At 41.0% G+C, this 11,194-nt stretch overlaps 1 protein-coding gene across 4 annotated transcripts in view; it reads left to right on the top strand.

Annotated features, from left to right (window-relative positions):
- Positions 1 to 2,648: 2,648 nt before the first annotated feature.
- Positions 2,649 to 11,194, top strand: part of FAM126A (family with sequence similarity 126 member A) — a 38,311-nt gene continuing 29,765 nt past the window's right edge. For all 4 annotated transcript variants that reach the window (XM_042474895.1, XM_042474897.1, XM_042474896.1 and 1 more), the window contains exon 1: positions 2,649 to 2,765. The gene's annotated coding sequence lies outside the window, so the exon portion shown is untranslated. The remainder of the gene's footprint in view (positions 2,766 to 11,194) is intronic.

Below are 11,194 nucleotides of genomic sequence, written 5' to 3'. Positions count from 1 at the left end.
GCAAAGAGCATTGCAACATATGGGAGTGACTAATTAAATACAGTGTGGAATTAAATTTTGAGAAGACCTGCTTACAATTGCATTGCTGATTTTTAAGGTGCTGTTAACCCATTTCCCCAAAAAGTCTTTGTTTCTGTTGCTTGGTATTAACTGCCCCCAAGTCGGCCCTGATTCATGGTGACCTTGTGTATGGGACATCTCCAAAAACACCCCCATCTTCTACGGCTTTACTCAGGTCCTGTAGATTCAGTCCCATCACTTCCCTCATTGAATCTCATTGAATTTATCCAATGGTGTACAGTCTTCCTTTCTTTTATTCCCTTCCACCTTTCCTAGCATTTTTGTCTTTTTGAGTGAGTCATGTCACTCAAAATATTTTAATACCACAATAATTCCTTTTTAATGTACTTTTTAAAAAATTAACTCTACTGTTTTTAATGCTGTGAAGCTGCTCTGTACTGTGTTCCTGTCCTGAGAAAAGAGCGGGATACAAATAATAATAATAATAATAATGTCTTCTCATAATGTGGCCAAAGTATGATAGCCACAGTTTTATCATCTTGGCTTCCAGAGAGAGTTTGTGTTTGATCTGTTCAAGGACCCATTTGTTAGTCTTTTTGGTCCTCCACAGTATCCTCAACCCTTTTCTCCAGCACCACATCCCAAATGAATTGATTTTCTTTTTATCTACTTTCTTCACTGTCCAGCTCTCACATCTGTACATGGCGATGGGGAATACAATGGCTTGGGCGATTCTCAGTTGTATCTCTTTACTCTTTAGGATCTTGCCTAGTTCTTTCATAGCTGCCCTCCCCACTCCTAGTCTTCTTATTTCTTGACTTTAGGGCCCATACAGATGCTGCTTCGGGTCACTTTGGAGGTATGTTGTTTAAATGATGCATGTGTCCTAAGAGGCCAGAAGCTGTGCCAAACCTGTGCTCCAGTCCTTAGCTTTATTTTGGCTTGTCTGTTTGGGCCCTTTAATCAGCCTTCTGATCAGTGTTTGATCCTAGGTACAGGAACTCTTTTAACTATTTATGTATTTCTCCCGTGGGGTCGATATTTGTTTTCTTTGTGTTCAGCATTAACCTTGCCTTTGCACTTTCCTCTCTTTAGTAATTGTTTCAAGTCTGTAACATTTTCTGCTTTATCTCTTCTTTGTTTCTGTTGGTGCCCTCCTGCGGTATTAGTAATCTTGAGCCACACTATGATGATGATTATAAAGTTAATAATATAATAATTAATATTATATATTACAATTGTATGGTATTAGTATATGGTATATATGGTAATAGTAATCTCAAGACAGACAAGTAATATATATATAATTTATTTATATTCCGCTTTTTCCCAGTGGAATCAAGGCGGATTACTACCGAAACTATAATAACACAATTAACAAAAAACAATTAACAATATTACAATAGTTAATATATATATAAAATTATAACATATATATATATATATATATAATTATTTAATATAAAATATATTTTTGTGAAGTCAAAGGCTTTCACAGCCGGCATCCATAGTTTTTCGGGTTGTAATCCCGCTTCGATCCACCAGGGAAAGGCGGGAAAATAGAAATAAAATTTTATTTATTTATTTATTTATTTTGAAGGCGCCAGCCACAGATGATGGGGGAAAGTTAGGAATAAACTCATGTGATTATAATTATATTATAATTATATTATTATATTTTATATATATAATTATTATATTTATTATAATAAATAAATACATACGTTTTATTTGTTACCCACCTATTATAATTATTATAAATATTATATTTTATATAATTATAATTATATAATAATAATAATAATAATAATCATATGCTTTATTTTTATACCGCTTTTCCGAGGTGATCAAAGCAGTTATATATATATATATATATATATATATATACACTATTTATTATAAATATTATATTATAATAGATAAATAAGTTTTGTTACCCATCTAGAACTATTATATTTATTATAAATATAATATAATATTTATAATAAATATAATGGTTATGTATATAAAATATAATAATATAATTATAATATAATTATAATTATGTTATTATATTTCATATATATATAACTATTATATTTATTATAACTATTATATTATATTATACTAAATAAATAAATAAATAAGTTTTGTTACCTGCCTATTATTATATTATATATAATTATAATATAATTAAAATATTATATTTTATATATATATATATAACTAATATATTTGTTATAAATGTTATATTATATTATAATAAATAAATAAGTTAATAAAAATAATAATAATAATAATATAATTTAAAACAATCTATAATATAAAAATGGGACAAAGCAGCGCAAGAAGACCTTCACCTCCCCTGACCCTCGCAGAACCCAATAGTCCCCGCCGCTGTCAATCAAAAGGACAACGTCACAATAAAAGCCACGCCCCCTCAGCGTTCTCTTTCTCTCTGGCCACGCCCCTCGCTTAACGGGGCAGCAGCCCCACGCCCTCTGTAGAAAGAAAAGAAGAAAAAGAGGCGGGACTTGCTAGAGGTCCCGCCCCCTTGGCGAACGTTCATTGGCTGAGCGCGGCGTTTGTGACGTTGTGATTGGTTCTCCCGGGGAGCCACTCAGAAGGCGGGGTAGGCCTGGGCCGCCAGTCAGTCAGTCACTCCCTCAGTCTTTCTCCAGCGACTTTGGCTGTCGGAGCCTCCGTAGCGTCCCGTATTCTGTGCTTTCGGCGAATGAGGCCAACGGAGCGGCGAAGGCGTGAAGGTGAGCCTCGAAGGGCGGGCCATAGCCGCCTCTGAGGGAACTTTTCTCTGTCTTCTCTCTTGCTTTTGCTTCCGTTGGGGCGGTTGGGAGGAGCAGGCGGCGGCGGAGGGTAACGGCTCCCTTGGAGGAGAAGGAGGGTTTTAATTGGGTTTCTCCTCACGAAGTCCCAGGTTCGAGGCACTCTTTACCCCCCCAAAGAACTACAGCCGTCTTCTGTGACTCAACGGCGAAGGAGGACGAGGCACCGGGAAATGGAGGACATTCGAGGGAAATGGAGGACCCGACCCAAAGAAGAGCTCGAAAACACTCCAGGGATGCCCAAAATGGAGTACCTTCGAGGGAAATGAAGGACCCTGATCCAAAGAAAAAGCTAGAAACTCTTAATATAAGTATTAAAATTCGTGCTCTTAGTCAGGCTCAAAATGGAGGACCTTCGAGGCAAAATGTAGGACATAGCCAAAGAAAAGATGGGAAATGGAGGACCTGACCCAAAGAGAAGCCAAAAGCACTAATACAAATACAAATTTGTGCTCCTTAGTCAGGCTTAAAGTGGAGGACCTTAGAGGCAAAAACACTAATATAAATCCATGCCTCTTGGCCAGGCTCAGAATGGAGGACCTTCGAGGCAAATGGAGGACCTGACCAGAAGTGCTGAAAACACAGCTAGAAATGCTCAAAATGGAAGACTTTAGTCCTGCTCAGAATGGAGGACCTTCAAGGGCAATGGAGGACCCTGACCCAAAGAGAAGCTACAAACACTAATATAAATATAAACATGTGCTCCTTAGTCAGGCTCAAAGTGCTCAGAATGGAGGACCTTCGAGGGAAATGGAGGACCCAGGAAATCTGGAAACACTATTTATAAATATTAAATTCATTCTTAGGCTAGATATGGAGGACATTTGAGACAAATGGAGGACACAACCAAAGGAAAGCTTAAAAAACCCCTAATATAAATGCCATGCTACTTAGTCAAGGCTCAGAATGGAGGACCTTCGAGGCAAATGGAGGACCTGACCAAAAGAGAAGCTAAAAGGCACCTATATAAATATTAAACCTTCTTTAGTCAGGCTAGAAATGGAGGACCTTCTCGGGAAATGTAGGACCTGGCCCACGAAAACCTAGGAACACAAAACCCCTTTTGGGCTACAGGTTTGGCACCTTTGCCTTTTTGTTGTTGTTCTTGAATCCAAACATATATCCGCATTAGTTTGTGGCATCAATATGTAGAGAGACCTTGTCGCCCCTTTGAGACTCGCTGAAGGAAAGATATTGGCAGCATGAGCTTTCCTAGACTTAAGTCTACTTTCCCCAGATGTAGTTGGACCCAAGGAAGCAGACTTAAGTCCAGGAAAGCTCATGCCCTCCGCTGCGACCACACTGTAGAAATAACCCAGCTTGGCAGCAAGCACTGCAACTCTTCCATGGCTCAGTGCTCTGGAATTCTGGGGATTGTAGTTTGTTGCAGCACCAGAGCTCTGGCAGAAATGGCTAAATGTCTCACAGAACTATGCTTCCCAGAATTCCCTAGCATTGAGCCAGGGCAGTTAAAGTGGTGTCAGACTGGATTATTTCTGCAATGCAGCCCTAGTCTCAAAGGTGCTGCAAGATCTCTCTACATACTTCTTCTTGTTGTGTGCCTCACAACTGCCATGATGATTAAGATATAGGGTGTGTCCTGGAAAAGGAGGACCTCTAGTCACGCTGGGTGAGTCTACACCAGTTGTTTCCCACACTTTTGTATTCCAGGTGTTTTGGACTTTAATTAGGTCCCAGGAACCTTATCCATTTTGCCCATCGATCAGGAATTCTGGGAGCTGAAGTCCAAAACATCTGGGGGACCAGAGTTTGGGATCCACTGTAATCCTCTGAATGACAGTCACTGAACAGTTGTTGGGAGGTGTCTATAGTTTGAATACAGCTTATGGTTTCTTATTTCTCTGTATGTAGTTGAAAAAGCCAATGAGTTCCTGTTGTTGTTGTTGTTGTTGTGCTCTTTCAAGTCATTTCTGACTTGTGGCGGCCTTAAGGTGACCTTATCCTGGTTCTTTTTGGCCCAGATTTGTTCAGAGGAGGTTTGCCATGGTCACCTTCCCCTGAGGCTGAGAGTATGTGACTCTCCCAAAGTCACCCATTGGGTTTCCATGGCTGAGCTGGGATTCGAAGGCTGATTTCCCAGAGTCATAGGTCCAAAACACACTGCAGAAGTAATCCAGTTTGATACCGCTTTAACTGCCCTGGCTCAGTGCTAGGGAATTCTGGGGACTGTAGTATTTGTGAGACATTAATCCGCCTCTGTCAGAGAGCTCTGCAATTGCCAGGATTCCCTGGCACTGAGCCAGGGCAGTTAAAGCAGTCTCAAAGAGGATTATTTGGGCAGTGTGTTTTGGACCATATTCTAAGGCTCAATCCACCAGACCTCCCTCCCTCTCCAACCCTGCATGACCTCCAGTGTCTCTTCTGTCTGTAGTGAAATGATTTTTGAAGGAGGGGTTCTGAGTGGGAATTATTTGGGGGGTGGGTTTCCTGCTCAGTCTTTTTCTCATCCACCACATGGTTTGCGTAGTGAGCAAATAGATGGAATAATAGGCAAATGTGGCAGCCTGTTGTTGGAACTAGACTTATGTCAACCCTATGCTTACACTAGCCCTAGATCGACTTGGGAGATTTGTGCTCTTGGTGGGGTCTCGGAGGTCCACAGTCCTCTGCTTTTAGTAACTCCAGGCAACAAAGCCTCCCCTGGCCTCTGGGAGGGTGGCTTTGAGGGAAATCAAGTAGGATCGAGCGGCAGTAGAGTCAGCCTGTGCTTGGGGTCGGCTCTGAGCCCCTTTCTTGTCCTACATATTAGATGGGGTGTGGTGGTGGGAAAGAGACTTTCCGCTGTGCTTTCTGCAACCGGACCTGTTTGTCCCGGATTGGCCTTTTTAGTCACCAACGCGCTTGTACAAAGCACGGGATGAGTCCTTCCTGAATCTTTGTTCGCGAAGCAAAGCCAGAGAGAGAGAGAGAGAGAGAGGGTGGTGGGGACATAGTTTCATCTGTAAGGACTATCAGATGAACTTTATATTGCTGCAAGGGAGCTCTTAATCCTTGGAAGTGTGGTACAGTTTGGTTTGTTGTTGTTATATGCCTTCAGGCCTTTTCCGATTTATGGAGGCCCTATCATGGGGTTTTCTTGGCAAGTTTCTTCAGAGGGTGTTTGCCATTGCCTTCCTCTGAAGCTGAGCGAGTGTGACTTGTCCAAGGGCATTGTAACTGAGTAGGGATTTGAATCTTGGTCTCCAGAGTCATAATCCAACACTCAAACAACTACACCATGCTGGTTCTCACGATTTGGTTTAGCTTCTTTCAATTGAGGGTTTTTAAAAGAAAAAAGTATTCGGCACGTTATCTGAATGAGATAAATAGAGCGAAACAATCATGGCCTTAAAAGCTGCTAGAGAGGGTAGTGAAATCATCAGTCTGGAGGTGCCTTAAAGGCAGATTTATAGTTAGACTGTATGTATGTGCCTTTAAGGTGTCTGTTGATTATGGCGACCCCGTGAATTTCATAGAGTTTTCTTGGGCAAAGCATATTCTGAGGTGGTTTTGCCAGTTCCTTCTTCTGAAATATAGCCTACAGTACCTGATATTTGTTAGCAGTCTCCTATGCAAGTAACATCCTAAATCCACAAAACAGTGATACCATTATCAGGCCAACCAAAATGTACAAAATACACACTGACCCTGCTAGGCTATACACTAGCTCTTTAAAGTTAAACCAAGGCCCCATTCAGACTGGCATCAAAAATCTGGAAGGAACTGGGCTGATTCGGATGCCCCTCCCCTGAATCTCTGCGTTAGCAAGTGCCCACTACAAAAAGAGGGGCATTTTAAATCGAATGCATTCTGTGCCTGCTCTGAAGGTGCCTGCTGTCACTCAAGCAATCGTCATAGTGATGTTTTTGCAGGGGCATCAGAGGTGTCCTCCCCCCTCCTTTTTTTTAAAGAGCCATGCACAAAATGCCCCAGTGTCAATTTTTTTAAAAAACCTCTTTTTTGTGTGTTGTGTGTATGTGTGGGCATTTCGGTCAGATCTGCCCCTGTCCCCATTTTCAATCCCGTGCAAGCTAATGTATCCCCCACTCCTTGCCCCCCAGAATGCCTCTTACACATGTAATAATGATAATAATAATAATGATAATAATAATAATAATAATAATAAATTCCTCACCTCAGAAATGCCAGAAAAGGATGCAATTGCCATGCATTCTTTTTTTTTTTTTGCTTTTAAAAGCAATTCAGGGTTACCTCTGAATTCAGTAGCAAAATCATGTATCAATGTCTAATTGACAAGAGCAAAAAAATGTAACGTTCGCATTGTAGGATTGTAACATTTGCATTCGCAACATTTCCCCTTTGCTTGAAGCGAGCAGAGAAACCCCTTGCACAAGCTGCTAGCCCTGCTCTATCTGCCTCAAGAAAAAAAACCATGCACATATTTGGTCAAAAATAATTTTTAAAAAATATGAAAAGGGGGGGGGGTGCCTGATGTGAGCTCCGTTTGTGCCCCGCCTTTGACCTGACCCTTTTCTTCCTGCTAGAGGAGCTTTGCCATTGCCTTCCACTGAGGCTGAGAGAGTGTGACCTGTCAGTTCCAACTAAAGTAGACCCATGGAATCAATTGGGAATAAAATGGAAATGCAGCGCAGGCATTCCTATAGCATCCTCATATAACACAAATAATAATAAGAATAATAATCCAGGAACAAGAGGAAAGTAGAACAAGTAAGTACCCAAAAATAATGCACATAAGTTGTCAAAAGAGGCTGATTTCCCTACATGCCCCAGCTTGGACCCACAGCCCTACTTCCCTGGGCAATCCTCCTTCCTTCCGACCCTCTCCTCCCTTTCAGCTTTCTCCACCACCCCCACCTCCCTCTGACAATAATCCAGGAGCAAGAGGGAATGAAGTAGAAGAAGCAGCCTGATTTCCCTACATGCCCCAGTGCAGCCCCACAACCCAATTTCCCCTGGAAATCCTCCTCCTTCTTCCTTCAGACCCTCTCCTTCCTCAGGGATGCCCACTGACCCTTTCCCCCAGCTCCTTCATCTTCCTCCTTCTCCTGCTCCGTTTTAGGATCCCCTCCATGGCTCCCTTCCTCCCACTGCCCCTTCCTCCTCCTCCTCTTCCTCCTCCATCACTTTCTCCACCCCCCCACCTCTCTCTGACAGCCTTTTGCAGCCCAAAAGTCACCCCTGATTTTCCCCTTTCTCCTCTCACCCTTTGCATCCAGCAATTCCCCTTTTTTCGGCTCTTTCCTCCTCCTCCTCCCCCCTCCCTTCTGATGATGGGAGGGAATGCTCTGACCTCTGCCCACCCCCTGACCCTAATCCCTCCCTAATTTGCCCCGATCATGATCGCGGGCAAGTTCAAATTTGGCGCAACCCGAGTCTTTTGAGAAAAGACGGATTTTAGTCCGAATCTGGATACCCCGGGGCAAGGGGCATTTCCTTGTGCAAGCCCCGACATGGATTGTGACAGAATCGGGCCCAATATGAACTTCACGTGGAATAATCGATTTCAAACCCGTTTTTTTCTGTAGTCTGAATGGCCCCTAAGTTTGTAGCTGGACACATTGTTATCAGGCACATAAAAGGCTATCTTGGGTTGAAGTTTACACAGATAGCAGGGCTCTGAGATGAAACACTGGTGTGAATTTTATGAACTTCCGCTTGCTTTTACAGTGTCCTGCTCCTCATATAATCCATGCAGATCTCAAGCACTTTATGATCTCCCCATGTGGTGGAAGGCATCTTGGTTTCCTAGACAGTTTTACAAAGTATTTTATTAATGTTGTTACAGTTAAACAAAGGCCTGTTACAGACTGCCAAAATAAAGCTGCTTCGGGTCTCTTTGGAGGTATGCTGTTTAAATGATGCATGCATCCTAAGAATCCGGAAGCTGCACCAAAGCTGCACTCCAGTGCTTAGGAATGGAGTGTGGCTTTGGCACGACCTCCGGACTCTTAAGACCCATGCATCATTTAAATAGCATACCTCCAAAGAGACCCGAAGCAGTTTTATTTTGGCAGTATGTAACAGGCCAAACAATGCAATTTTAAGCAGAGCCAGAGAGGATTTTTTTTTTACAATTCACACAACAGTCAGGTTTAATGGCACGATTGCTCATGTTTGCTGAAATGCCTGTTAATTGCCTGTTAAAAATTGTTGATTGCACCTTTTCAAAAGATTGTATATTTCCAAAGCTGCATTTGCTGAAATGGTAGACTAAGAGTGCTGCCTCTTTTATTCACAAAAGAAATAGAAAGCACCACATGTCTGTGAATTTATCTTGTTTAACAATGACTCTGAGCAGCATACTATGGGAAGTATTTCCCTCCCCCCTAAAGAGGTGTTTGCTATGTTCTGGTATTACCTTCCTGGAACAATTCTCAATTGGTTTCAGAGGAATCTTCATTTATGTATGAACTAGGTTGTTTACAGAATTCAAAGACAGCCATGTCGGTCTGCATCAGTATGCAAAAGGGATCCTGTAGTACCTTTGAGACTAACAGAGAAAGAAGTTGCTAGCATAAGCTTTTGTAGACTTACTCTACGAAATTTTATGCTACCAACTTATTGCTCACCTTTAGGTCTGAAACACTGCAGGAATAATCCAGTTTGAGGCCGCTGTTCTGGCTCAGTGCTAAGGAATCCTGGCAATTGTAGTTTATTGTGGTACCAGAGCTCTCTGAAGAGAAGGCTAAATAAAACTACAGTTCCCAGAATGCTCTAGGATTGAGCCAGGGAAGTTAAAGTGGTCTCAAACTGGATTATTTCTGCAGTGTGTTTTGGACTGCAGAGTGTGCTACCAGATCCCTTTCTAAGTTGTATACAGTTTGGTCTTCTGCCAAAGAGAATTATAAAAAAGCTGTGCATATATATACACCCACATGGTTTTTCCCCTTGAAATCCCTTGTTATTAATAAAGAGGATAGTTGTGAATGCAAGCTACAGAAACAAGTTAGCATTCAGTTTCTGAAAGACACAGGTTGTACTGGAACCTGATGTTGATGTTGTGAGTGTAGGTACACTACCTCCCTTCATCTTTCTATTACATTCAAATCTACCTGTGTAGGTTTGTGATATGAAAGCAGCCGAGAACTTGAAACAATATGTTGTAATAGATTTTCTAATCTGTTTAAGTGGTTCAGGCATACGCTTTGAACTGCAATCTTCAAACCTTGTTTAAGCAGAATGTAGTATTCATACTTTCTGTCACCTTCTACAATCTTCAGAATGTGCTATTTTCTGCACTTATATGGGACTTTCTGAATTGAAATTGACTGTCCAGATGGAGTGTCAAGTTTTGCCTCTTATTAAAATGGTAGATGAGATGCAGTTTTAATGTTTGCTTGTTTTGGCACTCAGATCATGAATTTAGTTTGACCTATAATCCAGACAGACACAGAAAAGGAAATGCTGTTTGTGAAACAAATTACATGATAACACAGGCTCTTTGTCTAGTAATGGCAAATCCTGGCATACCACAAGTTACAAAAAGTGGACTCTTCTGTTTTTATTAAAAGTCAGTATTTTATTCCTTTTTGTTTTTTGCTCATTATGCAATGTAAAATTAACCATATCATTTTATAGTTGAAAGATCTCATAGTACATCTAGATCAACTGTCTTCCTTCAGGTATTCCTAAAAGCATCTTTGGCAAATGCAGTTTCTTGCCTGCTTCTTAAAATCATTTGAAAACTAATCTACAGTGTGGTTTCTAGAATTTTAAAGTGCGCATCGGATGGAATCATACAACACTGACCCTAAAGATTCTCGTTTCTTTCTAGACCCAATTCCAAGTGCCAGTTCTACATAGCCTTGGTCCTGGATACCTGGAGTACTCCTGCCTCTGCTGTATATGTTCTCTTTGGGCAGTGGATGAACTCCTGATTATAGTTTTATGTCACCTTTCTTCACGAGTGAGCTGTCTGATGGATGGTGTTTTCTAATTCCCATTTTATCCCCTAGTAATCTAATTGAGAGTACATTTCAGGATCCTTATGAAGCTCATTAGGATTTGCATGTAGGCCTCTTATTCTATTCTGACACTCTGAACATTGTACCATGCTGCTTCTCTCCAGTAGTGTCAGACTTTTAATAAAGAGTTGTTGAGGAAAGGTCCCTAAAGTTTTTGGGGATGTTTTTACAGTCCTCACTGTAATCAAAAGTTTTCTTACTGATCATGGCTGAAATGAGATAGATCATATTGCTACAGAAAATAAATACTGTATCCCCAAGCTCTGTTTTTATTACCATGTTTGAATACTGATGTCCTAAAGATTATTTTTATTATTTTTATTTTTATTGTGGGGTAGAGGTGTTAATATCTTGAATGTTAATATCCTAACATATCCTAATTTTTTTATCATTAAAAAACATCAA

This window comes from Sceloporus undulatus, chromosome 6 (genome assembly GCF_019175285.1).
Source record: "Sceloporus undulatus isolate JIND9_A2432 ecotype Alabama chromosome 6, SceUnd_v1.1, whole genome shotgun sequence".
In the NCBI taxonomy this organism is placed as follows: domain Eukaryota; kingdom Metazoa; phylum Chordata; class Lepidosauria; order Squamata; family Phrynosomatidae; genus Sceloporus; species Sceloporus undulatus.
The sequence above is the reverse complement of the archived record's forward strand: the minus strand, read 5'-3'. Positions and strand labels throughout refer to the sequence as shown.